The following is a 27,304-nucleotide window of genomic DNA, read 5'->3' as shown; positions in this document are numbered from 1 at the left end:
GCAAGGAAGCCCGAGAGGCAGCCCCCCCCAAAAAAATTTTTGGGGGGGGCACACGGGAGTGTGGCCGAGTCAGGTTGGAGACCTGAGCCAACTCCCCGTCATTACCGTGGCGGGCGTCGTACAACTTTTGCCCATTATTCTTTTTAAATTCTTCAAGCTCTTGGTTGTTGATCATTGCTAAACAGCCATTTTCAGGTCTTGTTGTAGATTTAAGTCAAAACTGTAACTCGGCCACTCAGGAACATTCACTGTCTTCTTGTTAAGCAACTCCAGTGACGATTTGGACTTGTGTTTTAGGTTATCCACCTGCTGAAAGGTAAATCTCCCAGTGTCTGGTGGAAAGCAGACTGAACCAGGTTTTCCTCTAGGATTTTACCTGTGAATAGCTCCATTCAGTTTCTTTTTATCCTGAAAAACTCCCCAGTCCTTAACAATTCTAAGCATACCCATAACATGATGCAGCCACCACTATGTTTGAAAATATGGCGAGTGGTACTCAGTAATGCGTTGTCTTGGATTTGACCCAAACGTAACACTTCTATTCAGGACCAAAAGTTTATTGCTTTGACACATTTTTGCAGTATTACTTTATTGCCTTGTTGCAAACAGGATCCATGTTTTGGAATATTTTTATTCTGTACTGTCACGACTTCTGCCGAAGTTGGTTCCTCTCCTTGTTCAGGTGTTCGGCGGTCGACGTCCCCGGTCTTCTATCCATCGCCCGATCCATTTTCCATTTGTTTTGTCGTCCCACACCTGGTTTTCATTCCCTCATTACGTGTTGTGTATTTAACCCTCTATTCCCTCCATGTCTTTGTGTGGTATTGTTTGTTTGTAAGTGCTTGTGCACATGTTGACTGGTGCGCGTCGGGTTTTGTACCCAAGTTGTTATGTTCTTAATGCCGTTGGTTTTGGTATTAAACTGCTCCGGCTATTACCTAGTTCTGCTCTCCTGCGTCTGACTTCCCTGCCACCAGATATGCACCTCTTACATGTACAGACTTCCTCCTTTTCCCTCTGTCAATTAGGTTAGTATTGTGGAGTAACTACAATGTTGATCCATCCTAAGTTTTCTCCTATCACAGCCATTAAACTCTAACTGTTTATAAAGTCACCATTGACCTCATGGTGTAATCCCTGAGCTGTTTCCTTCCTCTCCGGCAACTGAGTTAGGAAGGACGCCTGTATCTTTGTCGTGACTGGGTGTATTGATACACATCCAAAGTGTAATTAATAACTTCACCATGCTCAAAGGGATATTCAATGTCTGCTTTAAAAAAAAATCTCCATCTACCAATAGGTGCCCTTCTTTGCGAGGCATTGGAAAATCTCCCTGGTATTCGTGGTTGAATCTGTTTGAAATTCACTGCTCGTCTGAGGGACCTTACAGATAATTGTATGTGTGGGGTACAGCAATGAGGTATTCATAAAAAAAATCATGTTAAACACTATTGCACATAGTGTGAGTCCATGCAACTTATAATGTGACTTGTTAAGCACATTTGTACTCCTGAACTTATTAGGCTTGCAGTAACAAAGGGGTTGAATACTTATTGACTCTAGGTATTTCAGCTTTACATTTTTAATTCATTTGAAACATTTCGAAAATTACAATTCCACTTTGGCATTAGGGGGTATTGTGTGTAGGCAGATGACAAAAACATCTAAATGAACCCATTTTAAATTCAGGCTGTAATGCAACAAAATATGGAAGAAGTCAAGGGTGTGAATACTTTCTGAAGGCTCTGTCTCTATAATATGCATCTCTATGTTCTAGTGTAGAGAACATCTGAATGTATAATCCATGTTTTAAATTCATATTCTCTGCTAAATGCGTACAACATTGATTATATCACACAGGTGTGCACACACACATTTGTGAGGACTTTTCGGGGACCTTCAATTGATTCCCATTCAAAAACCTATTTTCCCTAACTCATAACCCTAACCTTAAGCCTAAAATATACTTTTTACAAGTGAGGACCGGAAAATGTCCTCACTTCCTATACTTGTGAGTACTTTTGGTATAGGAAAACGTGTACACACACACACACACACACACACACACACACACACACACACTTACAGATGCGGCCGAACAGTATGGCAGCACCCAGACATAAGCCAAGCCATGGAGAGGGGAGGCAAGGAGAGATGGCACAGAGACCAGGGAGGGGTGGCAGAGTGAGGAGGAGCACTTCTCGGTACAGACCGAAAACCCATTTGGGGCTAGAGACAACCCACTAGAACCAACAGCTTCCTACTGCTGACTTACTGTATAAACACTGTGAACCAACAGCTTCCTACTGCAGACTTACTGTATAAACACTGTGTGAACCAACAGCTTCCTACTGCAGACTTACTGTATAAACATTGTGTGAACCAACAGCTTCCTACTGCAGACTTACTGTATAAACACCGTGTGAACCAACAGCTTCCTACTGCAGACTTACTGTATAAACACCGTGTGAACCAACAGCTTCCTACTGCAGACTTACTGTATAAACACTGTGTGAACCAACAGCTTTCTACTGCAGACGTACTGTATAAACACTGTGTGAACCAACAGCTTCCTACTGCAGACTTACTGTATAAACACCGTGTGAACCAACAGCTTTCCACTGCAGACTTACTGTATAAACACCGTGTGAACCAACAGCATCCTACTGCAGACTTACTGAATAAACACCGTGTGAACCAACAACTTCCTACTGCAGACTTACTGTATAAACACCGTGTGAACCAACAGCTTCCTACTGCAGACTTACTGTATAAACACCGTGTGAACCAACAGCTTCCTACTGCAGACTTACTGTATAAACACCGTGTGAACCAACAGCTTTCTACTGCAGACTTACTGTATAAACACTGTGTGAACCAACAGCTTTCTACTGCAGACTTACTGTATAAACACCGTGTGAACCAACAGCTTCCTACTGCAGACTTACTGTATAAACACCGTGTGAACCAACAACTTTCTACTGCAGACTTACTGTATAAACACTGTGTGAACCAACAGCTTTCCACTGCAGACTAACTGTATAAACACTGTGTGTGTGTGTGTCTGTGCGACTGTGACAGAGTGTGTGAATGAGACAGTGAGTGTATCCATCTCTGTTTGTCCAAATCTGTTTGCACTAATATTTTTGGCGCCGGTTTGTCTCTGTAGAGCTCTGTGACATGAATAATAACTTAAACATAACACACAGATACAATGAGCGAAATTGTTCTCTCGTAAAATCAAAACAAACAAAACAAACATTCACAGAACAAGGTGTGTTTGCACATTTCCCTTCTTGAAATTGGGATGAGGTAAAATATCAAAGTTGAGCTAAAATTTTACACAGAGTTTACACAAGGAGTGTTATCTAATACAGGTCAGTTGAGATAATTGCCTTAAAATGTGTCTTCTCTCTGAAGCTGTCACTTACGTAGATTATATCACCTGACTGTTTAAATGTATTAACACTTCTCGTCAAACACACCACACATGCACCCCTTGCCATTCATCTGTGAAGGGGGATCTAATGAGGGGGTCAGACATACACGCCCAACATTTTCAATGCATCTCAATGAAGAACCATCAGCATGTACACAGCTGTCACCCACACACAGCATGGGCACACACACATTCACCCACACCCACTCACACAGCACGGACACACACGCACCCACACCCAGCACAGACACACACCCACTCACACAGCACAGACACACACACACGCACCCACACCCAGCACAGACACACACCCACTCACACAGCACGAACACACACACGCACCCACACCCAGCACAGACACACACCCACTCACACAGCACGGACACAAACGCACCCACACCCAGCACAGACACACACCCACTCACACAGCACGGACACACACACACCCACACACACACAGTACGAATACAACTGTCCCCTCAGCATCTAAGAGGTCCTCATTCACATGATCAGCACAAGTGTGTGTGTGTGTGTGTGTGTGTGTGTGTGTGTGTGTGTGTGTGTGTGTGTGTGTGTGTGTGTGTGTGTGTGTGTGTGTGTGCGTGTGTGTGTGTGTGTGTATGACCCGTGTGTGTGTGTGTATGACCCAGAGGAATATTGCCACAAGCATTGCCTTGTCTCAAGACAAATAGTGGGTAAGAACGTCATTAGTCTCAGACTGCAGGACACACTCTCCTGGCCTGTTACAAACAGTATGCTAATCCCAGTGAGACAGAGACACTCATCTGGATGGGAGAAGCCTCATTTAAAAGTCACACACACACCTCACACAAAAACACTGCCTGTGCATACACAGAGCTCCCCTACTGGCCTAGGGGCATGGAGGGCGGGAGAGAGAGAGAGAGAGAGAGAGAGAGAGAGAGAGAGAGAGAGAGAGAGAGAGAGAGAGACAGAGAGAGAGAGAGAGAGAGAGAGAGAGAGAGAGAGAGAGAGAGAGAGAGAGAGAGATCCAGAACTGTGTATAGACATAATATGTAATGTCTTTATTCTTTTGGAACTTTTGTGAGTGTAATGTTTACTGTTCATTTTTTGTTGCTTATTTCACTTTAGTTTATTATCTATTTCACTTGCTTTGGCAATGTAAAGATATGTTTCCCATGCCAATAAAGTGAGGGAGACAGAAAGCGAGAGATAATGAGGGACTTAATGATTGAGTTAATGAGAGATTAGGAGAGAGTTAATGAGAGAGAGAATGAGAGAGTTAATGAGAGAGAGAATGAGGGAGAAAATGAGGGAGTTAATGAGAGAGTAGGAGAGAGTTAATGAGAGAGTTAATGAGAGAGTAGGAGACAGTTAATGACAGAGAGTAGGAGAGAGTTAAGGAGAGAGTTAATGAGAGAGTAGGAGAGAGAATGAGGGAGAGAATGAGGGAGTTAATGAGAGAGTAGGAAAGAGTTAATGAGAAAGAGAATGAGGAAGAGAATGAGGGAGTTAATGAGAGAGTAGGGGAGAGTTAATGAGAGAGAGAATATGGGAGAAAATGAGAGAGTAGGAGAGAGAGAATGAGAGAGTTAATGAGAGAGTAGGAAAGAGAGAATGAGAGAGTTCATGAGAGAGTAGGAAAGAGTTAATGAGACAGAATGAGAGAGTTAATGAGAGAGAATGAGAGAGTTAATGAGAGAGTAGGAGAGAGTTAATGAGAGAGTTAATGAGAGAGATTGAGAGAGTTAATGAGAGAGTAGGAGAGAGTTTATGAGAGAGAATGAGAGAGTTAATGAGAGAGTATGAGAGAGTTAATGAGAGAGAGAATGAGGGAGTTAATGAGAGAGTAGGAGAGAGTTAATGAGAGAGAGAATGAGAGACTTAATGAGAGAGAATGAGGGAGAGAATGAGGGAGTTAATGAGAGAGAGAATGAGGGAGAGTAGGAGAGAGTTAATGAGAGAGTAGGAGAGAGTTAATGAGAGAGATAATAAGGGCGTTAATGAGAGAGCAGGAGTGTGTTAATGAGAGAGTAGGAGAGAGTTAATGAGAGAGAGAATGAGGAAGAGAATGAGGGAGTTAATGAGAGAGTAGGAGAGAGTTAATGAGAGAGAGAATGAGGGAGTTAATGAGAGAGTAGGAGAGAGTTAATGAGAGAGAGAATGAGGGAGAAAGTGAGAGAGTAGGAGAGAGAGAATGAGAGAGTTAATGAGAGAGTAGGAAAGAGAGAATGAGAGAGTTAATGAGAGAGTAGGAGAGAGTTAATGAGACAGAATGAGAGAGTTAATGAGAGAGAATGAGAGAGTTAATGAGAGAGTAGGAGAGAGTAAATGAGAGAGTTAATGAGAGAGAATGAGAGAGTTAATGAGAGAGTAGGAGAGAGTTTATGAGAGAGAATGAGAGAGTTAATGAGAGAGTATGAGAGAGTTAATGAGAGAGTTAATGAGAGAGTTAATGAGAGAGAGAATGAGGGAGTTAATGAGAGAGTAGGAGAGAGTTACTGAGAGAGAGAATGAGAGACTTAATGAGAGAGTAGGAGAGAGAGAATGAAAAAGTTAATGAGAGAGAATGAGGGAGAGAATGAGGGAGTTAATGAGAGAGATAATGAGGGAGAGTAGGAGAGAGTTAATGAGAGAGTAGGAGAGAGTTAATGAGAGAGAAAATAAGGGCGTTAATGAGAGAGCAGGAGTGTGTTAATGAGAGAGTAGGAGAGAGTTAATGAGAGAGAGAATAAGGGCGTTAATGAGAGAGTAGGAGTGTGTTAATGAGAGAGTAGGAGAGAGTTAATGAGAGAGAGAATGAGGGAGAGAAGGAGGGAGTTAATGAGAGAGTAGGAGAGAGTTAATGAGAGAGAGAATGAGGGAGAGTAGGAGGGAGTTAATGAGAGAGTAGGAGAGAGTTAATGAGAGAGTAGGAGAGAGTTAATGAGATAGTTAATGAGAGAGTTAATGAGAGAGTAGGAGAGAGTTATTGAGATAATTAATTAGCGAGTTAATGAGGGAGTAGGAGAGAGTTAATGAGAGAGTTAATGAGAGAGTTAATGAGAGAGTTAATGAGGGGGTTAATGAGAGAGTTAATGAGAGAGTTAATGAGAGAGTAGGAGAGAGTTAATGAGAGAGTTAATGAGAGAGTTAATGAGGGAGTTAATGAGATAGTTAATGAGAGCGTAGGAGAGAGTTAATGAGAGAGTAGGAGAGAGTTAATGAGAGAGTTAATGAGAGAGTAGGAGAGAGTTATTGAGAGAGTTAATGAAGGAGTTAATGTGAGAGGTAATGAGAAAGTAGGAGAGAGTTAATGAGAGAGTTAATGAGAGAGTAGTCGAGAGTTAATGAGAGAGTAGGAGAGAGTTAATGAGAGAATAGGAGAGAGTTAATGACAGAGAATAAGAGAGTTAATGAGAGAGTAGGAGAGATTAATGAGAGAGTTAATGAGAGAGAATGAGAGAGTTAATGAGAGAGTAGGAGAGAGTTCATGAGAGAGTTAATGAGAGAGAGAATGAGAGAGTTAATGAGAGAGTATGAGAGAGTTCATGAGAGAGTTAATGAGAGAGAGAATGAGAGAGTTATTGAGAGAGTAGGAGAGAGTTAATGAAAGAGAGAATGAGAGAGAGAATGAGGGAGTTAATGAGAGAGTAGGAGAGAGTTAATGAAAGAGTTAATGAGAGAGTAGGAGAGAGTTAATGAGAGAGTTAATGAGAGAGTAGTAGAGATTTAATGAGAGAGAGAATAAGGGCGTTAATGAGAGAGTAGGAGAGTGTTAATGAGAGCGTAGGAGAGAGTTAATGAGAGAGAGAATGAGGGAGAGAAGGAGGGGGTTAATGAGAGAGTAGGAGAGAGTTAATGAGAGAGAGAATGAAGGAGAGTAGGAGGGAGTTAATGAGAGAGTAGTAGAGAGTTCATGAGAGAGTAGGAGAGAGTTTATGAGAGAGTAGGAAAGAGTTAATGTGATAGTTAATGAGGGAGTTAATGAGAGAGTTAATGAGAGAGTTAATGAGGGCGTTAATGAGAGAGTTAATGAGAGAGTAGGAGAGAGTTAGTGAGGGAGTTAATGAGAGAGTAGGAGAGAGTTAATGAGAGAGTTAATGAGAAAGTTAATGAGAGAGTAGGAGAGAGTTAATGAGAGAGTTAATGAGGGAGAGAAGGAGGGAGTTAATGAGAGAGTAGGAGAGAGTTAATGAGAGAGAGAATGAAGGAGAGTAGGAGGGAGTTAATGAGAGAGTAGTAGAGAGTTCATGAGAGAGTAGGAGAGAGTTCATGAGAGAGTAGGAAAGAGTTAATGCGATAGTTAATGAGGGAGTTAATGAGAGAGTTAATGAGAAAGTTAATGAGGGCGTTAATGAGAGAGTTAATGAGAGAGTAGGAGAGAGTTAGTGAGGGAGTTAATGAGAGAGTAGGAGAGAGTTAATGAGAGAGTTAATGAGAAAGTTAATGAGAGAGTAGGAGAGAGTTAATGAGAGAGTTAATGAGGGAGTAGGAGAGAGTTAACGAGAGAGTTAATGAGAGAGTAGGAGAGAGTTAATGAGAGAGTAGGAGAGAGTTAATGAGAGAGTTAATGAGGGGGTTAATGAGAGAGTTAATGAGAGAGTAGGAGAGAGTTAACGAGAGAGTTAATGAGAGAGTAGGAGAGAGTTAATGAGAGAGTAGGAGAGAGTTAATGAGAGAGTTAATGAGGGGGTTAATGAGAGAGTTAATGAGAGAGTAGGAGAGAGTTAATGAGAGAGTTAATGAGAGAGTTAATGAGGAAGTTAATGAGAGAGTTAATGAGAGCGTAGGAGAGAGTTAATGAAAGAGTAGGAGAGAGTTAATGAGAGAGTTAATGAGAGTTAATGAGAGAGGTAATGAGAGAGTAGGAGAGAGTTAATGAGGGAGTTAATGAGAGAGTTAATGAGAGAGTAGGAGAGAGTTAATGAGAGAGTTAATGAGGGAGTTAATGAGAGAGTAGGAGAGAGTTAATGAGAGAGTTAATGAGAAAGTTAATGAGAGAGTAGGAGAGAGTTAATGAGAGAGTTAATGAGGGAGTAGGAGAGAGTTAACGAGAGAGTTAATGAGAGAGTAGGAGAGAGTTAATGAGAGAGTAGGAGAGAGTTAATGAGAGAGTTAATGAGGGGGTTAATGAGAGAGTTAATGAGAGAGTAGGAGAGAGTTAATGAGAGAGTTAATGAGAGAGTTAATGAGAGAGTTAATGAGGAAGATAATTAATGAGAGAGTTAATGAGAGTGTAGGAGAGAGTTAATGAGAGAGTTAATGAGAGAGTTAATGAGAGTTAATGAGAGAGGTAATCAGAGAGTAGGAGAGAGTTAATGAGGGAGTTAATGAGAGAGTATGAGATAGTTAATGGGAGAGTAGGAGAGGAAGAGAGATAAGTCCAGCTTTTAAACCATTTTCAAAAAGCCCCTCTCTAACCTTGTCCTCATTGGTCAGGGTATAAAATCATTCTAAATACTGTTAGCTCACACTAATAAACACACTGCAGCCTTGAAGAGGCGTAACACTGGAGTCAGCAATGCAACACACAGACCCCCTTCCTCTCCGGCCACATGGTAACCTGACCTCTCTTCTTCTCCCTCTCTCCTCTCCCTCTCCTCAGAACCTCCCTCTGCCAGCTGTAGTCCCGGTTGGAACAATGTTCGGGGCCTAATCCTGTCTTTGTATACTGCACTGTGAGAACTCATGGCACAGTGTAGCGTGAGAGGAAAAACACTGGAGACAAAGATGACAGAGACACACCTCTCCTCCTCCCGTTCTTCCCATCTTCCCCCATCCCTCCATCCATTCATACAGAACTGTGCATCAAGGCCGTGCCATGTTACAGATGTATCCCTGCCCCCCTCGCCTCCACGCACGGGCGCACACACACACACACACACAAACACACACACACACACACACACACACACAGAGATTAATTCATGGTTGCTTTTACATCATTAATATGAGCCGCAGTGCACAGTGACATCATTAATATGAGCCAGGGTCTTGGGAGCACCTTTAATGGCTCTTTAAATATGACAGGCTGACAGAGTGGCCAAGCAGCAGGGTGTATGTGTGGTAGAATTGTGTCTCTTACACACAAACACCCTGCTGCTTGGCTACTCGGTCAGCCTGTCATATAAAGTACCTAGAAGTTACTGTGTGAAATTTGCTTTCTCAGCCAGATCTACATGCCATGATGTGTAGATCAGACTGAATGTGTGTGTGCGTAAACACACCTAAACAGCCACTCCACCCATCTGGTATCTTGGCTGATGGCTGGTACAGAACTTAAAATGGATTCTGAATAATTAGGGAGATAATTGCCTAGGTGGGTGAGACGGGGAAGATCAATTGCGTCGGTGTGTGTGTTTGTGTATGTGTGGTATTGATTTGCAGTATGTGTAGTTAGGGCTATGCCTGTGTGGGAGTACTGCTGCTCAGATACTGGAAATGGCTGCATGTTTGCATGACACACAAACTTGCACCCATACAAACAGAACTACTGGAAGCTCTCTGAGAACGATGCACTGCGGGTTTGATTGCATTGAGCCATGACTGTGTAACTAAAACCAACTTATGCTCAGTGGTGGAAAAAGTACTCAGTTGTCAAAAGTACAAAGTAAAAGCTATGTATCAAATTCCTGATATTAAGAGAACCAAAAGGCAAGATTTTCTGTTTAAATTGTTTTCTTTATCAACAGATGGGCACACTCCAACACCCAGACATAATTTACAAACACAGTATTTACTTTACAATAGTAAAGATACCCCAAAAAACGACTTAAGGAAAAATACTTTGAAGTACAACTTAAGCACTTTACACCACTGATTACGCTTCTGCGTGTGTTTGTGCGACTGAGTGTGGGCGTACGTACGGAAAAGAACCGGGAAAGACTGACGCTTCGACGCCCATGCTTTTCCTCTTTACATTTGTTCCTGCTGACGTCTGTGTAGAGAGCGAGGAGAGTCACTCCTCTCAGACTTTGTTCCTGCTGACGTCTGTGTAGAGAGCGAGGAGAGTCACTCCTCTCAGACTTTGTTCCTGCTGACGTCTGTGTAGAGAGCGGGGAGAGTCACTCCTCTCAGACTTTGTTTCAGCTGACGTCTGTGTAGAGAGCGGGGAGAGTCACTCCTCTCAGACTTTGTTTCAGCTGACGTCTGTGTAGAGAGCGAGGAGAGTCACTCCTCTCAGACTTTGTTCCTGCTGACGTCTGTGTAGAGAGCGGGGAGAGTCACTCCTCTCAGACTTTGTTCCTGCTGACGTCTGTGTAGAGAGCGAGGAGAGTCACTCCTCTCAGACTTTGTTTCAGCTGACGTCTGTGTAGAGAGCAAGGAGAGTCACTCCTCTCAGACTTTGTTTCAGCTGACGTCTGTGTAGAGAGCGAGGAGAGTCACTCCTCTCAGACTTTGTTTCAGCTGACGTCTGTGTAGAGAGCGAGGAGAGTCACTCCTCTCAGACTTTGTTTCATCTGACGTCTGTGTAGAGAGCGGGGAGAGTCACTCCTCTCAGACTTTGTTCCTGCTGACGTCTGTGTAGAGAGCGAGGAGAGTCACTCCTCTCAGACTTTGTTTCAGCTGACGTCTGTGTAGAGAGCGAGGAGAGTCACTCCTCTCAGACTTTGTTTCAGCTGACGTCTGTGTAGAGAGCGAGGAGAGTCACTCCTCTCAGACTTTGTTTCAGCTGACGTCTGTGTAGAGAGCGGGAAGAGTCACTCCTCTCAGACTTTGTTGCTGCTGACGTCTGTGTAGAGAGCGAGGAGAGTCACTCCTCTCAGACTTTGTTTCAGCTGACGTCTGTGTAGAGAGCGGGGAGAGTCACTCCTCTCAGACTTTGTTTCAGCTGACGTCTGTGTAGAGAGCGAGGAGAGTCACTCCTCTCAGACTTTGTTTCAGCTGACGTCTGTGTAGAGAGCGAGGAGAGTCACTCCTCTCAGACTTTGTTTCAGCTGACGTCTGTGTAGAGAGCGAGGAGAGTCACTCCTCTCAGACTTTGTTTCAGCTGACGTCTGTGTAGAGAGCGAGGAGAGTCACTCCTCTCAGACTTTGTTCCTGCTGATGTCTGTGTAGAGAGCAGGGAGAGTCACTCCTCTCAGACTTTGTTTCAGCTGACGTCTGTGTAGAGAGCAGGGAGAGTCACTCCTCTCAGACTTTGTTTCAGCTGACGTCTGTGTAGAGAGCGGGGAGAGTCACTCCTCTCAGACTTTGTTCAGCACAGAGACAGACAGTGTGTGTGTGTATGGCTGGTCAGACAGCACCTGCATTAGGCTCACTACGTTTTTAACAATGTGAGATGTTTCTAACAATGTTCGTGCTCACACACACCTCTAACAAAGCATGATCAGAGCTGCCTCCCACTGTGCCACTGTCAGAGAAAAGAGCAGTCTCCCCCCTCTCTATCTCCCTCCCTCCTCTCTTCTCCTCAGACAAAGGTGTGCAGACAACACCTCAGACAGTTCTGATCAAACCAGAGCCCAGAGCATGCATATCATTACTGACACACACATTCGCTCTCTGACATATGATAAGAGTCACGCACACCTCCACTGGCAGCCAGACAATGAGCTCCAATCACCAGTATCATCGCCTTCATCTCTTCCTCTCATATCTGCTCTGACTGCAGAAACAGACAATCCTAATAGATGGATGTTGTGATGGGATGGAGAGCAGCTCAGTAGGGAGGGAGGGAGGGAGGGAGGGAGGGAGGGAGGGAGGGAGGGAGGGAGGGAGGGAGGGAGGGAGGGAGAGCTTTGTTAAGACTAGAGCAGGCAAGAGAGAGAGAGAAAACAAGAGTGAGAGAAAGAGAGTGAAAAGAAGGGAGAAGGAAGAGAGGGAGAGAAAGAGGGTGAAAAGAAGGGAGAAAGGAAGAGAGGGAGAGAAAGAGAGTGAAAAGAAGGGAGAAAGGAAGAGAGAGAGAGAGAGTGAAAAGAAGGGAGAAAGGAAGAGAGAGAGAGAGAGTGAAAAGAAGGGAGAAAGGAAGAGAGAGAGAGAAAGAGAGTGAAAAGAAGGGAGAAAGGAAGAGAGGGAGAGAAAGAGAGTGAAAATAAGGGAGAAAGGAAGAGAGGGAGAGAAAGAGAGTGAAAAGAAGGGAGAAAGGAAGAGAGGGAGAGAAAGAGAGTGAAAAGAAGGGAGAAAGGAAGAGAGGGAGAGAAAGAGAGTGAAAAGAAGGGAGAAGGAAGAGAGGGAGAGAAAGAGAGTGAAAAGAAGGGAGAAGGAAGAGAGGGAGAGAAAGAGAGTGAAAAGAAGGGAGAAAGGAAGAGAGGGAGAGAAAGAGAGTGAAAAGAAGGGAGAAGGAAGAGAGGGAGAGAAAGAGAGTGAAAAGAAGGGAGAAAGAAGAGAGGGAGAGAAAGAGAGTGAAAAGAAGGGAGAAGGAAGAGAGGGAGAGAAAGAGAGTGAAAAGACGGGAGAAAGGAAGAGAGGGAGAGAAAGAGAGTGAAAAGAAGGGAGAAAGGAAGAGGGGGAGAGAAAGAGAGTGAAAAGAAGGGAGAAAGGAAGAGAGGGAGAGAAAGAGAGTGAAAAGAAGGGAGAAAGGAAGAGAGGGAGAGAAAGAGAGTGAAAAGAAGGGAGAAGGAAGAGAGGGAGAGAAAGAGAGTGAAAAGAAGGGAGAAAGGAAGAGAGGGAGAGAAAGAGAGTGAAAAGAAGGGTGAAAGGAAGAGAGGGAGAGAAAGAGAGTGAAAAGAAGGGAGAAAGGAAGAGAGAGAGAGAGAGTGAAAAGAAGGGAGAAAGGAAGAGAGGGAGAGAACGAGAGAAAGAGAGTGAAAGGAAGGGAGAAAGGAAGAGAGGGAGAGAAAGAGAGAAAGAGAGTGAAAAGAAGGGAGAACGGAAGAGAGAGAGAAAGAGAGTGAAAAGAAGAGAGGGAGAGAAAGGTACGCTGTAGGCAGACCTGTACACACTGCCCACACAATGAGGTGAAACTGAGCTGCACTTCCTAACCTCCTGCCAAATGTAGAACCGTATTTCCCTCAGATTACCCACAAAGAATTCCAAAACAAAATCCAATTTTGACAAACTCACATATCTATTGGGTGAAATACAAATATTTACTGTTCACGTTTTATTGTTTATTTCACTTTTGTTCATCCCATTTCACTTGCTTTGGAAATGTAAACATGTGTTTTCCATGCCAATAAAGCCCCTTAAATTGAAATGAAAAGGGGTAGAGAGAAAAGAAGAGTGACGAGAGAGAGAGACACACACACGAGAGAGAGAGAGAGAGAGAGAGAGAGAGAGAGAGAGACACACACGGAGAGAGAGAGACACACACACGGAGAGAGAGAGAGAGAGAGAGAGACACACACACACGGAGAGAGAGAGAGAGAGAGAGAGACACACACACGGAGAGAGAGAGAGAGAGAGAGAGAGAGAGAGAGAGAGAGAGAGAGAGAGAGACACACACACGGAGAGAGAGAGAGACACACAGAGAGAGAGAGACACACACACGGAGAGAGAGAGAGAGAGACACACACACGGAGAGAGAGAGAGAGAGAGAGAGAGAGAGAGACACACACACACACAGAGAGAGACACACACACATGGAGAGAGAGATAGACACACACACAGAGAGAGAGAGAGAGAGAGAGAGAGAGAGAGAGACACACACACGGAGAGAGAGACACACACGGAGAGAGAGAGAAAGAGAGACACACACACACGGAGAGAGAGAGACACACACACGGCGAGAGAGAGAGACACACATACGGAGAGAGAGACACAAACACAGAGAGAGAGAGAGAGACAATCAACATGCACATGTGCTCTATTGTATGCTTATTGTCATTGTTCAATGTATGGTCATTTTGACCCTTGGTTATTGTTGTTACTGTTGTCCCGTTGACAATTATGATTCTCGCCTCCCGGGTGGCGCAGTGGTTAAGGGCGCTGTACTGCAGCACCAGCTGTGCCACCAGAGACTCTGGGTTCACGAACAGGCTCTGTCGTTACCAGCCGGGACCGGGAGGCCCGTGGGGCGACGCACAATGGGCCAAGCGTCGTCCGGGTTAGGGAGAGGTTGGCCGGTAGGGAAATCCTTGTCTCATCGCGCACCAGCGACTCCTGTGGCGGGCCGGGCGCAGTGCGCGCTAACCAAGGTTGCCAGGTGCACGGTGTTTCCTCCAACACATTGGTGCAGCTGGCTTCCGGGTTGGATGCGCGCTGTATTATGAAGCAGTGCGCCTTGGTTGGGTTGTGTATCAGAGGACGCATGACTTTCAACCTTCGTCTCTCCCGAGCCCGTACGGGAGTTGTAGCGATGAGACAAGATAGTAGCTACTACAACAATTGGATACTACGAAATTGGGGAGAAAAAGGGGTTAAAAATCCAAAATAAGCTTTGGCAATTGTTACATAATATATTGTTGCATCATGCCAATAAAGCAAATTGAATTGAATTGAATTGAGAGAAACAGAGAGAAAGACAGAGAGAGAGAGAGACAGAGAGACAGAGAGAGAGACACAGAGAGAGAGAGACACAGAGAGAGAGAGACACGGAGAGAGAGAGACAGAGAGAGAGAGAGAGACAGAGAGACAGAGAGAGAGACACAGAGAGTGACAGAGAGAGAGACACAGAGAGAGAGAGAGAGAGAGACACAGAGAGAGACAGAGAGAGAGACAGAGAGAGAGAGAGACAGAGACGGAGAGAGAGAGACAGAGAGAGAGAGAGAGAGACAGAGAGAGAGAGAGAGACAGAGAATAAAGAGCAAAAACAAATACATGATCAAATACAGATCTTAGAATCATCTATTAAAGACTACCAGAACCCACTGGATTCGCCAATTACATTGAATGAGTTACAGGACAAAATAAAAACCCTCCAACCCAAAAAGGCCTGTGGTGTTGATGGTATCCTCAATGAAATGATCAAATATACAGACAACAAATTCCAATTGGCTATACTAAAACTCTTTAACATCATCCTTAGCTCTGGCATCTTCCCCAATATTTGGAACCAAGGACTGATCACCCCAATCCACAAAAGTGGAGACAAATTTGACCCCAATAACTACCGTGGAATATGCGTCAACAGTAACCTTGGGAAAATCCTCTGCATTATCATTAACAGCAGATTCGTACACTTCCTCAATGAAAACAATGTACTGAGCAAATGTCAAATTCGCTTTTTACCAAATTACCGTACAACAGACCATGTATTCACCCTGCACACCTTAATTGACCACCAAACAAACCAAAACAAAGGCAAAGTCTTCTCATGCTTTGTTGATTTCAAAAAAGCCTTCGACTCAATTTGGCATGAGGGTCTGCTATACAAACTGATGGAAAGTGGTGTTGGGGGTAAAACATACGACATTATAAAATCCATGTACACAAACAACAAGACAAATTTCAAGACAAATTTCTTCACACAGGGTCGTGGGGTTAGACAGGGATGCAGCTTAAGCCCCACCCTCTTCAACATACATATCAACGAATTGGCGCGGGCACTAGAAAAGTCTGCTGCACCCGGCCTCACCCTACTAGAATCCGAAGTCAAATGTCTGCTGTTTGCTGATGATCTGGTGCTTCTGTCACCAACCAAGGAGGGCCTACAGCAGCACCTAGATCTTATGCACAGATTCTGTCAGACCTGGGCCCTGACAGTAAATCTCAGTAAGACCAAAATAATGGTGTTCCAAAAAAGGTCCAGTCACCAGGACCACAAATACAAATTCCATCTAGACACTGTTGCCCTAGAGCACACAAAAAACTATACATACCTTGGCCTAAACATCAGCGCCACAGGTAACTTCCACAAAGCTGTGAACGATCTGAGAGACAAGGCAAGAAGGGCATTCTATGCCATCAAAAGGAACATAAATTTCAACATACCAATTAGGATTTGGCTAAAAATACTTGAATCAGTCATAGAGCCCATTGCCCTTTATGGTTGTGAGGTCTGGGGTCCGCTCACCAACCAAGACTTCACAAAATGGGACAAACACCAAATTGAGACTCTGCACGCAGAATTCTGCAAAAATATCCTCCGGGTACAACGTAGAACTCCAAATAATGCATGCAGAGCAGAATTAGGCCGATACCCACTAATTATCAAAATCCAGAAAAGAGCCGTTAAATTCTATAACCACCTAAAAGGAAGCGATTCCCAAACCTTCCACAACAAAGCCATCACCTACAGAGAGATGAACCTGGAGAAGAGTCCCCTAAGCAAGCTGGTCCTGGGGCTCTGTTCACAAACACAAACACACCCTACAGAGCCCCAGGACAGCAGCACAATTAGACCCAACCAAATCATGAGAAAACAAAAAGATAATTACTTGACACATTGGAAAGAATTAACAAAAAAACAGAGCAAACTAGAATGCTATTTGGCCCTACACAGAGAGTACACAGCGGCAGAATACCTGACCACTGTGACTGACCCAAAATTAAGGAAAGCTTTGACTATGTACAGACTCAGTGAGCATAGCCTTGCTATTGAGAAAGGCCGCCGTAGGCAGACATGGCTCTCAAGAGAAGACAGGCTATGTGCTCACTGCCCACAAAATGAGGTGGAAACTGAGCTGCACTTCCTAACCTCCTGCCCAATGTATGACCATATTAGAGAGACATATTTCCCTCAGATTACACAGATCCACAAAGAATTAGAAAACAAATCCAATTTTGAAAAACTCCCATATCTACTGGGTGAAATTCCACAGTGTGCCATCACAGCAGCAATATTTGTGACCTGTTGCCACGAGAAAAGGGCAACCAGTGAAGAACACACACCATTGTAAATACAACTCATATTTATGCTTATTTATTTTATCTTGTGTCCTTTACCATTTGTACATTGTTAAAACACTGTATATATATATATAGATAATATGACATTTGTAATGTCTTTATTGTTTTGAAACTTCTGTGTGTGTGATGTTTACTGTTAATTTTTATTGTTTATTTCACTTTATATATTCACTTTATATATTATCTACCTCACTTGCTTTGGCAATGTTAACACATGTTTCCCATGCCAATAAAGCCCTTGAATTGAATTGAATTGAATTGAGAGAGACAGAGAGACACAGAGAGAGAGAGACAGAGAGAGAGAGAGACACACAGAGAGAGAGAGAGAGAGAGAGAGAGAGAGAGAGAGACAGACAGATATACAGATAGACAGACATAGATAGAAAGACAGACAGAGAGAGAGAGATAGACAGACAGAGAGAGAGACACAGAGAGAAAGACAGAGAGAGCGAGCGAGAGAGAGCGAGACGGGGCAGCTGGGGTCTGTTAAAGCAGATATCTCCATATGAATGCACCTCTGGGCCACTAAACACTACATATGCATTACTAATGCTGTTCAAACACTGGAGCTCAATAATCTATTCACTGGTGTGCATTCGTGCATGTTTTAGCAGGTGTTCGGAGGGCAAATACCAATCAATATAACTCAATTGGACCCTTCCCCAATTGACACACAGAGACATAAGCACACATTAACGCATGCACACACACACACAAATATGCAGTATGCTTTGAGATATTCCCAGTTCTTGGCCATGAGCATAGATAGATACAACGGTAAAACTATATAACAGGCCTTTATTGGAACTGATGATAGGTTCTTTAATCCGCTGTGAAAGGCTGTGTGTCTAAGGTTCAAATTATGAATGAGTTGTTGACATTTTCTCTCCATAATCAGATGAGTGAGAACAACAGAACAGACAGTAACCCAGTGATCCTCCAACCACACAGGATATGACCTGAACTACACCATCTCGGGGAGCAGAGAAAGAGAGAGGCAGCGAGAGAGGGATAGAGGCAGAGAGCGAGGGATAAAGGCAGAGAAGCAGAGAGAGAGGGATAGAGGCAGAGAGGCAGAGAGCGATGGAAAGAGGGATAGAGACAGAGAGAGAGGGATAGAGGGATAGAGGCAGAGAGGCAGAGAGTGAGGGATAGAGGGATAGAGGCAGAGAGGCAGAGAGTGAGGGATAGAGGGATAGAGTCAGAGAGTGAGGGATAAAGGGATAGAAGCAAAAAGAGAGGGATAGAGGCAGAGAGCGAGGGATAGAGGGATAGAGGCAGAGAGGCAGAGAGTGAGGGATAGAGGGATAGAGGCAGAGAGTGAGGGATAAAGGGATAGAGGCAGAGAGCGAGGGATAGAGGCAGAGAGAGAGGGATAGAGGCAGAGAGAGAGGGATAGAGGCAGAGAGCGAGGGATAGAGGGATTGAGGCAGAGAGAGAGGGATAGAGGCAGAGAGAGAGGGATAGAGGCAGAGAGCGAGGGATCGAGGGATAGAGGCAGAGAGCGAGGGATAGAGGCAGAGAGTGAGGGATAGAGGGATAGAGGCAGAGAGAGAGGGATAGAGGCAGAGAGAGAGGGATAGAGGGATAGAGGTAGAGAGCGAGGGACAGAGGGATAGATGCAGAGAGAGAGGGATAGAGGGTTAGAGGCAGAGAGAGAGGGATAGAGGGATAGAGGCAAAGAGAGAGGGATAGAGGCAGAGAGCGAGGGATAGAGGCAGAGAGCGAGGGATAGAGGGATAGAGGCAGAGAGCGAGGGATAGAGGGATAGAGGCAGAGAGAGAGGGATAGAGGCAGAGAGCGAGGGATAGAGCCAGAGAGAGAGGGATAGAGGAAAAGAGAGAAGGAGAGAGGCAGAGAGCAAGGGATAGAGGCAGAGAGCGAGGGATAGAGGGATAGAGGCAGAGAGCGAGGGATAGAGGGATAGAGGAAGAGAGAGAGGGAGAGAGGCAGAGAGCAAGGGATAGAGTCAGAGAGCGAGGGATAGAGGGATAGAGGCAAAGAGAGAGGGATAGAGTCAGAGAGAGAGGGATAGAGGGATAGAGAGAGGGATAGAGGCAAAGAGAGAGGGATAGAGGCAGATAGAGAGGGATAGAGATAGAGGGATAGAGAGAGGGATAGAGGCAGAGAGAGAGGGACAGAGGCAGAGAGCGAGGGATAAAGGGATAGAGACAGAGAGAGAGGGATAGAGGTAGAGAGCGAAGGATAGAGGGATAGAGGCAGAGAGAGAGGGATAGAGGCAGAGAGAGAGGGATAGAGGGATAGAGGAAGAGAGCGAGGGATAGAGGCAGAGAGAGAGGGATAGAGGCAGAGAGCGAGGGATAGAGGGATAGAGGCAGAGAGAGAGGGATAGAGGCAGAGAGAGAGGGATAGAGGCAGAGAGCGAGGGATCGAGGGATAGAGGCAGAGAGCGAAGGATAGAGGGATAGAGGCAGAGAGCGAGGGATAGAGGGATAGAGGCAAAGAGCGAGGGATAGAGGCAGAGAGCGAGGGATAGAGGCAGAGAGCGAGGGATAGAGGCAGAGAGAGAAGGATAGAGGCAGAGAGCGAGGGATAGAGGGATAGAGGGAGAGAGAGAGGGATAGAGGCAGAGAGAGAGGGATAGAGGCAGAGAGCGAGGGATAGAGGGATAGAGGCAGAGAGAGAGGGATAGAGGCAGAGAGAGAGGGATAGAGGCAGAGAGCGAGGGATCGAGGGATAGAGGCAGAGAGAGAGGGATAGAGGCAGAGAGCGAAGGATAGAGGGATAGAGGCAGAGAGCGAGGGAAAGAGGGATAGTGGCAAAGAGCGAGGGATAGAGGCAGAGAGCGAGGGATAGAGGCAGAGAGCGAGGGATAGAGGGATAGAGGCAGAGAGAGAGGGAGAGAGGCAGAGAGCAAGGGATAGAGGCAGAGAGAGAGGGATAGAGGCAGAGAGCAAGGGATAGAGGGATAGAGGCAGAGAGAGAGGGATAGAGGGATAAAGGCAGAGAGAGAGGGATAGAGGGATAGAGGCAAAGAGAGAGTGATAGAGGCAAAGAGAGAGGGATAGAGGCAGAGAGCGAGGGATAGAGGGATAGAGGCAGAGAGTGAGGGATAGAAGCAGAGAGAGAGGGATAGAGGGATAGAGGCAGAGAGAGAGGGATAGAGGGATAGAGGCAGAGAGTGAGGGATAGAGGGATAGAGGCAGAGAGAGAAGGATAGAGGCAGAGAGCGAGGGATAGAGGGATAGAGGCAGAGAGAGAGGGATAGAGGCAGAGAGCAAGCGATAGTGGCAGAGAGCGAGGGCTAGAGGCAGTGAGAGAGGGATAGAGGCAAAGAGAGAGGGATAGAGGCAGAGAGAGGGATAGAGATAGAGGGATAGAGAGAGGGATAGAGGCAGAGAGAGAGGGACAGAGGCAGAGAGTGAGGGATAGAGGGATAGAGGCAGAGAGAGAGGGATAGAGGTAGAGAGCAAAGGATAGAGGGATAGAGGCAGAGAGAGAGGGATAGAGGGATAGAGGCAGAGAGCGAGGGATAGAGGCAGAGAGAGATGGACAGAGACAGAGAGCGAGGGATAGAGGCAGAGAGAGATGGACAGAGGCAGAGAGCGAGGGATAGAGGGATAGAGGCAGAGAGAGAGGGATAGAGGCAGAGAGAGATGGACAGAGGCAGAGAGTGAGGGATAGAGGGATATAGGCTGAGAGCGAGGGATAGAGGGATAAAGGCAGAGAGTGAGGGATAGAAGCAGAAAGAGGGAGAGAGCGAGGGATAGAGGGATAGAGGCAGAGAGCGAGGGATAGAGGCAGAGAGCGAGGGATCGAGGGATAGAGGCAGAGAGAGAGGGATAGAGGCAGAGAGCGAAGGATAGAGGGATAGAGGCAGAGAGCGAGGGATAGAGGGATAGTGGCAAAGAGCGAGGGATAGAGGCAGAGAGCGAGGGATAGAGGCAGAGAGCGAGGGATAGAGGGATAGAGGCAGAGAGAGAGGGAGAGAGGCAGAGAGCAAGGGATAGAGGCAGAGAGAGAGGGATAGAGGCAGAGAGCAAGGGATAGAGGGATAGAGGCAGAGAGAAAGGGATAGAGGGATAAAGGCAGAGAGAGAGGGATAGAGGGATAGAGGCAAAGAGAGAGTGATAGAGGCAAAGAGAGAGGGATAGAGGCAGAGAGCGAGGGATAGAGGGATAGAGGCAGAGAGTGAGGGATAGAAGCAGAGAGAGAGGGATAGAGGGAGAGAGAGAGGGACAGAGGCAGAGAGCGAGGGATAAAGGGATAGAGACAGAGAGAGAGGGATAGAGGTAGAGAGCGAAGGATAGAGGGATAGAGGCAGAGAGAGAGGGATAGAGGCAGAGAGAGAGGGATAGAGGGATAGAGGAAGAGAGCGAGGGATAGAGGCAGAGAGAGAGGGATAGAGGCAGAGAGCGAGGGATAGAGGGATAGAGGCAGAGAGAGAGGGATAGAGGCAGAGAGAGAGGGATAGAGGCAGAGAGCGAGGGATCGAGGGATAGAGGCAGAGAGAGAGGGATAGAGGCAGAGAGCGAAGGATAGAGGGATAGAGGCAGAGAGCGAGGGATAGAGGGATAGAGGCAAAGAGCGAGGGATAGAGGCAGAGAGCGAGGGATAGAGGCAGAGAGCGAGGGATAGAGGCAGAGAGAGAAGGATAGAGGCAGAGAGAGAGGGATAGAGGGATAGAGGAAGAGAGAGAGGGACAGAGGCAGAGAGCGAGGGATAAAGGGATAGAGACAGAGAGAGAGGGATAGAGGTAGAGAGCGAAGGATAGAGGGATAGAGGCAGAGAGAGAGGGATAGAGGCAGAGAGAGAGGGATAGAGGGATAGAGGAAGAGAGCGAGGGATAGAGGCAGAGAGAGAGGGATAGAGGCAGAGAGCGAGGGATAGAGGGATAGAGGCAGAGAGAGAGGGATAGAGGCAGAGAGCGAGGGATCGAGGGATAGAGGCAGAGAGAGAGGGATGGAGGCAGAGAGCGAAGGATAGAGGGATAGAGGCAGAGAGCGAGGGATAGAGGGATAGAGGCAAAGAGCGAGGGATAGAGGCAGAGAGCGAGGGATAGAGGCAGAGAGCGAGGGATAGAGGCAGAGAGAGAAGGATAGAGGCAGAGAGCGAGGGATAGAGGGATAGAGGGAGAGAGAGAGGGATAGAGGCAGAGAGAGAGGGATAGAGGCAGAGAGCGAGGGATAGAGGGATAGAGGCAGAGAGAGAGGGATAGAGGCAGAGAGAGAGGGATAGAGGCAGAGAGCGAGGGATCGAGGGATAGAGGCAGAGAGAGAGGGATAGAGGCAGAGAGCGAAGGATAGAGGGATAGAGGCAGAGAGCGAGGGATAGAGGGATAGTGGCAAAGAGCGAGGGATAGAGGCAGAGAGCGAGGGATAGAGGCAGAGAGCGAGGGATAGAGGGATAGAGGCAGAGAGAGAGGGAGAGAGGCAGAGAGCAAGGGATAGAGGCAGAGAGAGAGGGATAGAGGCAGAGAGCAAGGGATAGAGGGATAGAGGCAGAGAGAGAGGGATAGAGGGATAAAGGCAGAGAGAGAGGGATAGAGGGATAGAGGCAAAGAGAGAGTGATAGAGGCAAAGAGAGAGGGATAGAGGCAGAGAGCGAGGGATAGAGGGATAGAGGCATAGAGTGAGGGATAGAAGCAGAGAGAGAGGGATAGAGGGATAGAGGCAGAGAGAGAGGGATAGAGGGATAGAGGCAGAGAGTGAGGGATAGAGGCAGAGAGAGAAGGATAGAGGCAGAGAGCGAGGGATAGAGGGATAGAGGCAGAGAGAGAGGGATAGAGGCAGAGAGCAAGCGATAGTGGCAGAGAGCGAGGGCTAGAGGCAGTGAGAGAGGGATAGAGGCAAAGAGAGAGGAATAGAGGCAGAGAGAGGGATAGAGATAGAGGGATAGAGAGAGGGATAGAGGCAGAGAGAGAGGGACAGAGGCAGAGAGTGAGGGATAGAGGGATAGAGGCAGAGAGAGAGGGATAGAGGTAGAGAGCAAAGGATAGAGGGATAGAGGCAGAGAGAGAGGGATAGAGGCAGAGAGCGAGGGATAGAGGCAGAGAGCGAAGGATAGAGGGATGAGTGATAGAGGGATAGAGGCAGAGAGCGAGGGATAGAGGCAGAGAGCGAGGGATAGAGGGATAGAGGCAGAGAGCGAGGGATAGAGGCAGAGAGAGATGGACAGAGGCAGAGAGCGAGGGATAGAGGGATAGAGGCAGAGAGAGAGGGATAGAGGCAGAGAGAGAGGGATGGAGGGATAGAGGCAGAGAGTGAGGGATAGAGGGATATAGGCTGAGAGCGAGGGATAGAGGGATAAAGGCAGAGAGTGAGGGATAGAAGCAGAAAGAGGGAGAGAGCGAGGGATAGAGGGATAGAGGCAGAGAGCGAGGGATAGAGGCAGAGAGCGAGGGATGGAGGGATAGAGACAGAGAGCGAGGGATAGAGGCAAGGAGAGATGGACAGAGGCAGAGAGCGAGGGATAGAGGGATAGAGGCAGAGAGAGAGGGATAGAGGCAGAGAGCGAGGGATAGAGGCAGAGAGAGAGGGATGGAGGGATAGAGGCAGAGAGTGAGGGATAGAGGGATAGAGGCTGAGAGCGAGGGATAGAGGGATAGAGGCAGAGAGCGAGGGATAGGGGCAGAAAGAGAGGGATAGAGGGATAGAGGCAGAGAGAGAGGGATAGAGTGATAGAGGCAGAGAGAGAGGGAGAGAGGCAGAGAGCAAGGGATAGAGGCAGAGAGAGAGGGATAGAGGCAGAGAGCAAGGGATAGAGGGATAGAGGCAGAGAGAGAGGGATAGAGGGATAAAGGCAGAGAGAGAGGGATAGAGGGATAGAGGCAAAGAGAGAGTGATAGAGGCAAAGAGAGAGGGATAGAGGCAGAGAGCGAGGGATAGAGGGATAGAGGCAGAGAGTGAGGGATAGAAGCAGAGAGAGAGGGATAGAGGGATAGAGGCAGAGAGAGTGGGATAGAGGGATAGAGGCAGAGAGTGAGGGATAGAGGGATAGAGGCAGAGAGAGAGGGATAGAGGCAGAGAGCAAGCGATAGTGGCAGAGAGCGAGGGCTAGAGGCAGTGAGAGAGGGATAGAGGCAGAAAGAGAGAGGGATAGAGGCAGAGAGAGGGATAGAGATAGAGGGATAGAGAGAGGGATAGAAGCAGAGAGAGAGGGACAGAGGCAGAGAGTGAGGGATAGAGGGATAGAGGCAGAGAGAGAGGGATAGAGGTAGAGAGCAAAGGATAGAGGGATAGAGGCAGAGAGAGAGGGATAGAGGCAGAGAGCGAGGGATAGAGGCAGAGAGCGAAGGATAGAGGGATGAGTGATAGAGGGATAGAGGCAGAGAGCGAGGGATAGAGGCAGAGAGCGAGGGATAGAGGGATAGAGGCAGAGAGCGAGGGATAGAGGCAGAGAGAGATGGACAGAGGCAGAGAGCGAGGGATAGAGGGATAGGGGCAGAGAGAGAGGGATAGAGGCAGAGAGAGAGGGATGGAGGGATAGAGGCAGAGAGTGAGGGATAGAGGGATATAGGCTGAGAGCGAGGGATAGAGGGATAAAGGCAGAGAGTGAGGGATAGAGGCAGAAAGAGGGAGAGAGCGAGGGATAGAGGGATAGAGGCAGAGAGCGAGGGATAGAGGCAGAGAGCGAGGGATAGAGGGATAGAGACAGAGAGCGAGGGATAGAGGCACGGAGAGATGGACAGAGGCAGAGAGCGAGGGATAGAGGGATAGAGGCAGAGAGAGAGGGATAGAGGCAGAGAGCGAGGGATAGAGGCAGAGAGAGAGGGATGAAGGGATAGAGGCAGAGAGTGAGGGATAGAGGGATAGAGGCTGAGAGCGAGGGATAGAGGGATAGAGGCAGAGAGCGAGGGATAGAGGCAGAAAGAGAGGGATAGAGGGATAGAGGCAGAGAGAGAGGGATAGAGTGATAGAGGCAGAGAGAGAGAGGGATAGAGGCAGAGAGCGAGGGATAGAGGGATAGAGGCAGAGAGAGAGGGATAGAGGGATAGAGGCAGAGAGAGAGGGATAGAGGCAAAGAGAGAGGGATAGAGATAGAGGGATAGAGAGAGGGATAGAGCCAGAGAGAGAGGGGTAGAGGTAGAGAGCGAGGGATAGAGGGATAGAGGAAGAGAGACAGGGATAGAGGCAGAGAGCGAGGGATAGAGGGATAGAGGCAGAGAGTGAGGGATAGAGGGATAGAGGCTGAGAGCGAGGGATAGAGGGATAGAGGCAGAGAGTGAGGGATAGGGGCAGAAAGAGAGGGATAGAGGGATAGAGGCAGAGAGAGAGAGGGATAGAGGGATAGAGGCAGAGAGAGAGGGATAGAGGCAGAGAGCGAGGGATAGAGGCAGAGAGCGAGGGATAGAGGCAAAGAGAGAGGGATAGAGGGATAGAGGCAGAGAGTGAGGGATAGAGGGATAGAGGCAGAGAGCGAGGGATAGAGGGATAGAGGCAGAGAGAGAGGGATAGAGGCAGAGAGCAAGGGATAGAGGCAGAGAGCGAGGGATAGAGGGATAGAGGCAAAGAGAGAGGGATAGAGGCAGAGAGCGAGGGATAGAGGGATAGAGGCAGAGAGAGAGGGATAGAGGCAAAGAGAGAGGGATAGAGATAGAGAGAGAGGGATAGAAATAGAGGGATCGAGAGAGGGATAGAGGCAGAGAGAGAGGGACAGAGGCAGAGAGCGAGGGATAGAGGGATAGAGACAGAGAGAGAGGGATAGAGGTAGAGAGCAAAGGATAGAGGGATAGAGGCAGAGAGAGAGGGATAGAGGCAGAGACAGAGGGATATAGGGATAGAGGCAGAGAGTGAGGGATAGAGGGATAGAGGCAGAGAGTGAGGGATAGAGGGATAGAGGCAGAGAGCGAGGGATAGAGGGATAGAGGCAGAGAGCGAGGGATAGAGGCAGAGAGCGAGGGATAGAGGGATAGAGGCAGAGAGCGAGGGATAGAGGGATAGAGGCAGAGAGAGAGGGATAGAGGGATAAAGGCAGAGAGAGAGGGATAGAGGGATAGAGGCAAAGAGAGAGTGATAGAGGCAAAGAGAGAGGGATAGAGGCAGAGAGCGAGGGATAGAGGGATAGAGGCAGAGAGTGAGGGATAGAGGCAGAGAGCGAGGGATAGAGGCAGAGAGAGAGGGATGGAGGGATAGAGGCAGAGAGTGAGGGATAGAGGGATAGAGGCTGAGAGCGAGGGATAGAGGGATAGAGGCAGAGAGCGAGGGATAGGGGCAGAAAGAGAGGGATAGAGGGATAGAGGCAGAGAGAGAGGGATAGAGTGATAGAGGCAGAGAGAGAGGGAGAGAGGCAGAGAGCAAGGGATAGAGGCAGAGAGAGAGGGATAGAGGCAGAGAGCAAGGGATAGAGGGATAGAGGCAGAGAGAGAGGGATAGAGGGATAAAGGCAGAGAGAGAGGGATAGAGGGATAGAGGCAAAGAGAGAGTGATAGAGGCAAAGAGAGAGGGATAGAGGCAGAGAGCGAGGGATAGAGGGATAGAGGCAGAGAGTGAGGGATAGAAGCAGAGAGAGAGGGATAGAGGGATAGAGGCAGAGAGAGTGGGATAGAGGGATAGAGGCAGAGAGTGAGGGATAGAGGGATAGAGGCAGAGAGAGAGGGATAGAGGCAGAGAGCAAGCGATAGTGGCAGAGAGCGAGGGCTAGAGGCAGTGAGAGAGGGATAGAGGCAAAGAGAGAGGGATAGAGGCAGAGAGAGGGATAGAGATAGAGGGATAGAGAGAGGGATAGAAGCAGAGAGAGAGGGACAGAGGCAGAGAGTGAGGGATAGAGGGATAGAGGCAGAGAGAGAGGGATAGAGGTAGAGAGCAAAGGATAGAGGGATAGAGGCAGAGAGAGAGGGATAGAGGCAGAGAGCGAGGGATAGAGGCAGAGAGCGAAGGATAGAGGGATGAGTGATAGAGGGATAGAGGCAGAGAGCGAGGGATAGAGGCAGAGAGCGAGGGATAGAGGGATAGAGGCAGAGAGCGAGGGATAGAGGCAGAGAGAGATGGACAGAGGCAGAGAGCGAGGGATAGAGGGATAGAGGCAGAGAGAGAGGGATAGAGGCAGAGAGAGAGGGATGGAGGGATAGAGGCAGAGAGTGAGGGATAGAGGGATATAGGCTGAGAGCGAGGGATAGAGGGATAAAGGCAGAGAGTGAGGGATAGAGGCAGAAAGAGGGAGAGAGCGAGGGATAGAGGGATAGAGGCAGAGAGCGAGGGATAGAGGCAGAGAGCG

The sequence above is a fragment of the Oncorhynchus clarkii genome, chromosome 30 (assembly GCF_045791955.1).
Source record: "Oncorhynchus clarkii lewisi isolate Uvic-CL-2024 chromosome 30, UVic_Ocla_1.0, whole genome shotgun sequence".
In the NCBI taxonomy this organism is placed as follows: Eukaryota; Metazoa; Chordata; class Actinopteri; order Salmoniformes; family Salmonidae; genus Oncorhynchus; species Oncorhynchus clarkii.
The sequence above is the reverse complement of the archived record's forward strand: the minus strand, read 5'-3'. Positions refer to the sequence as shown.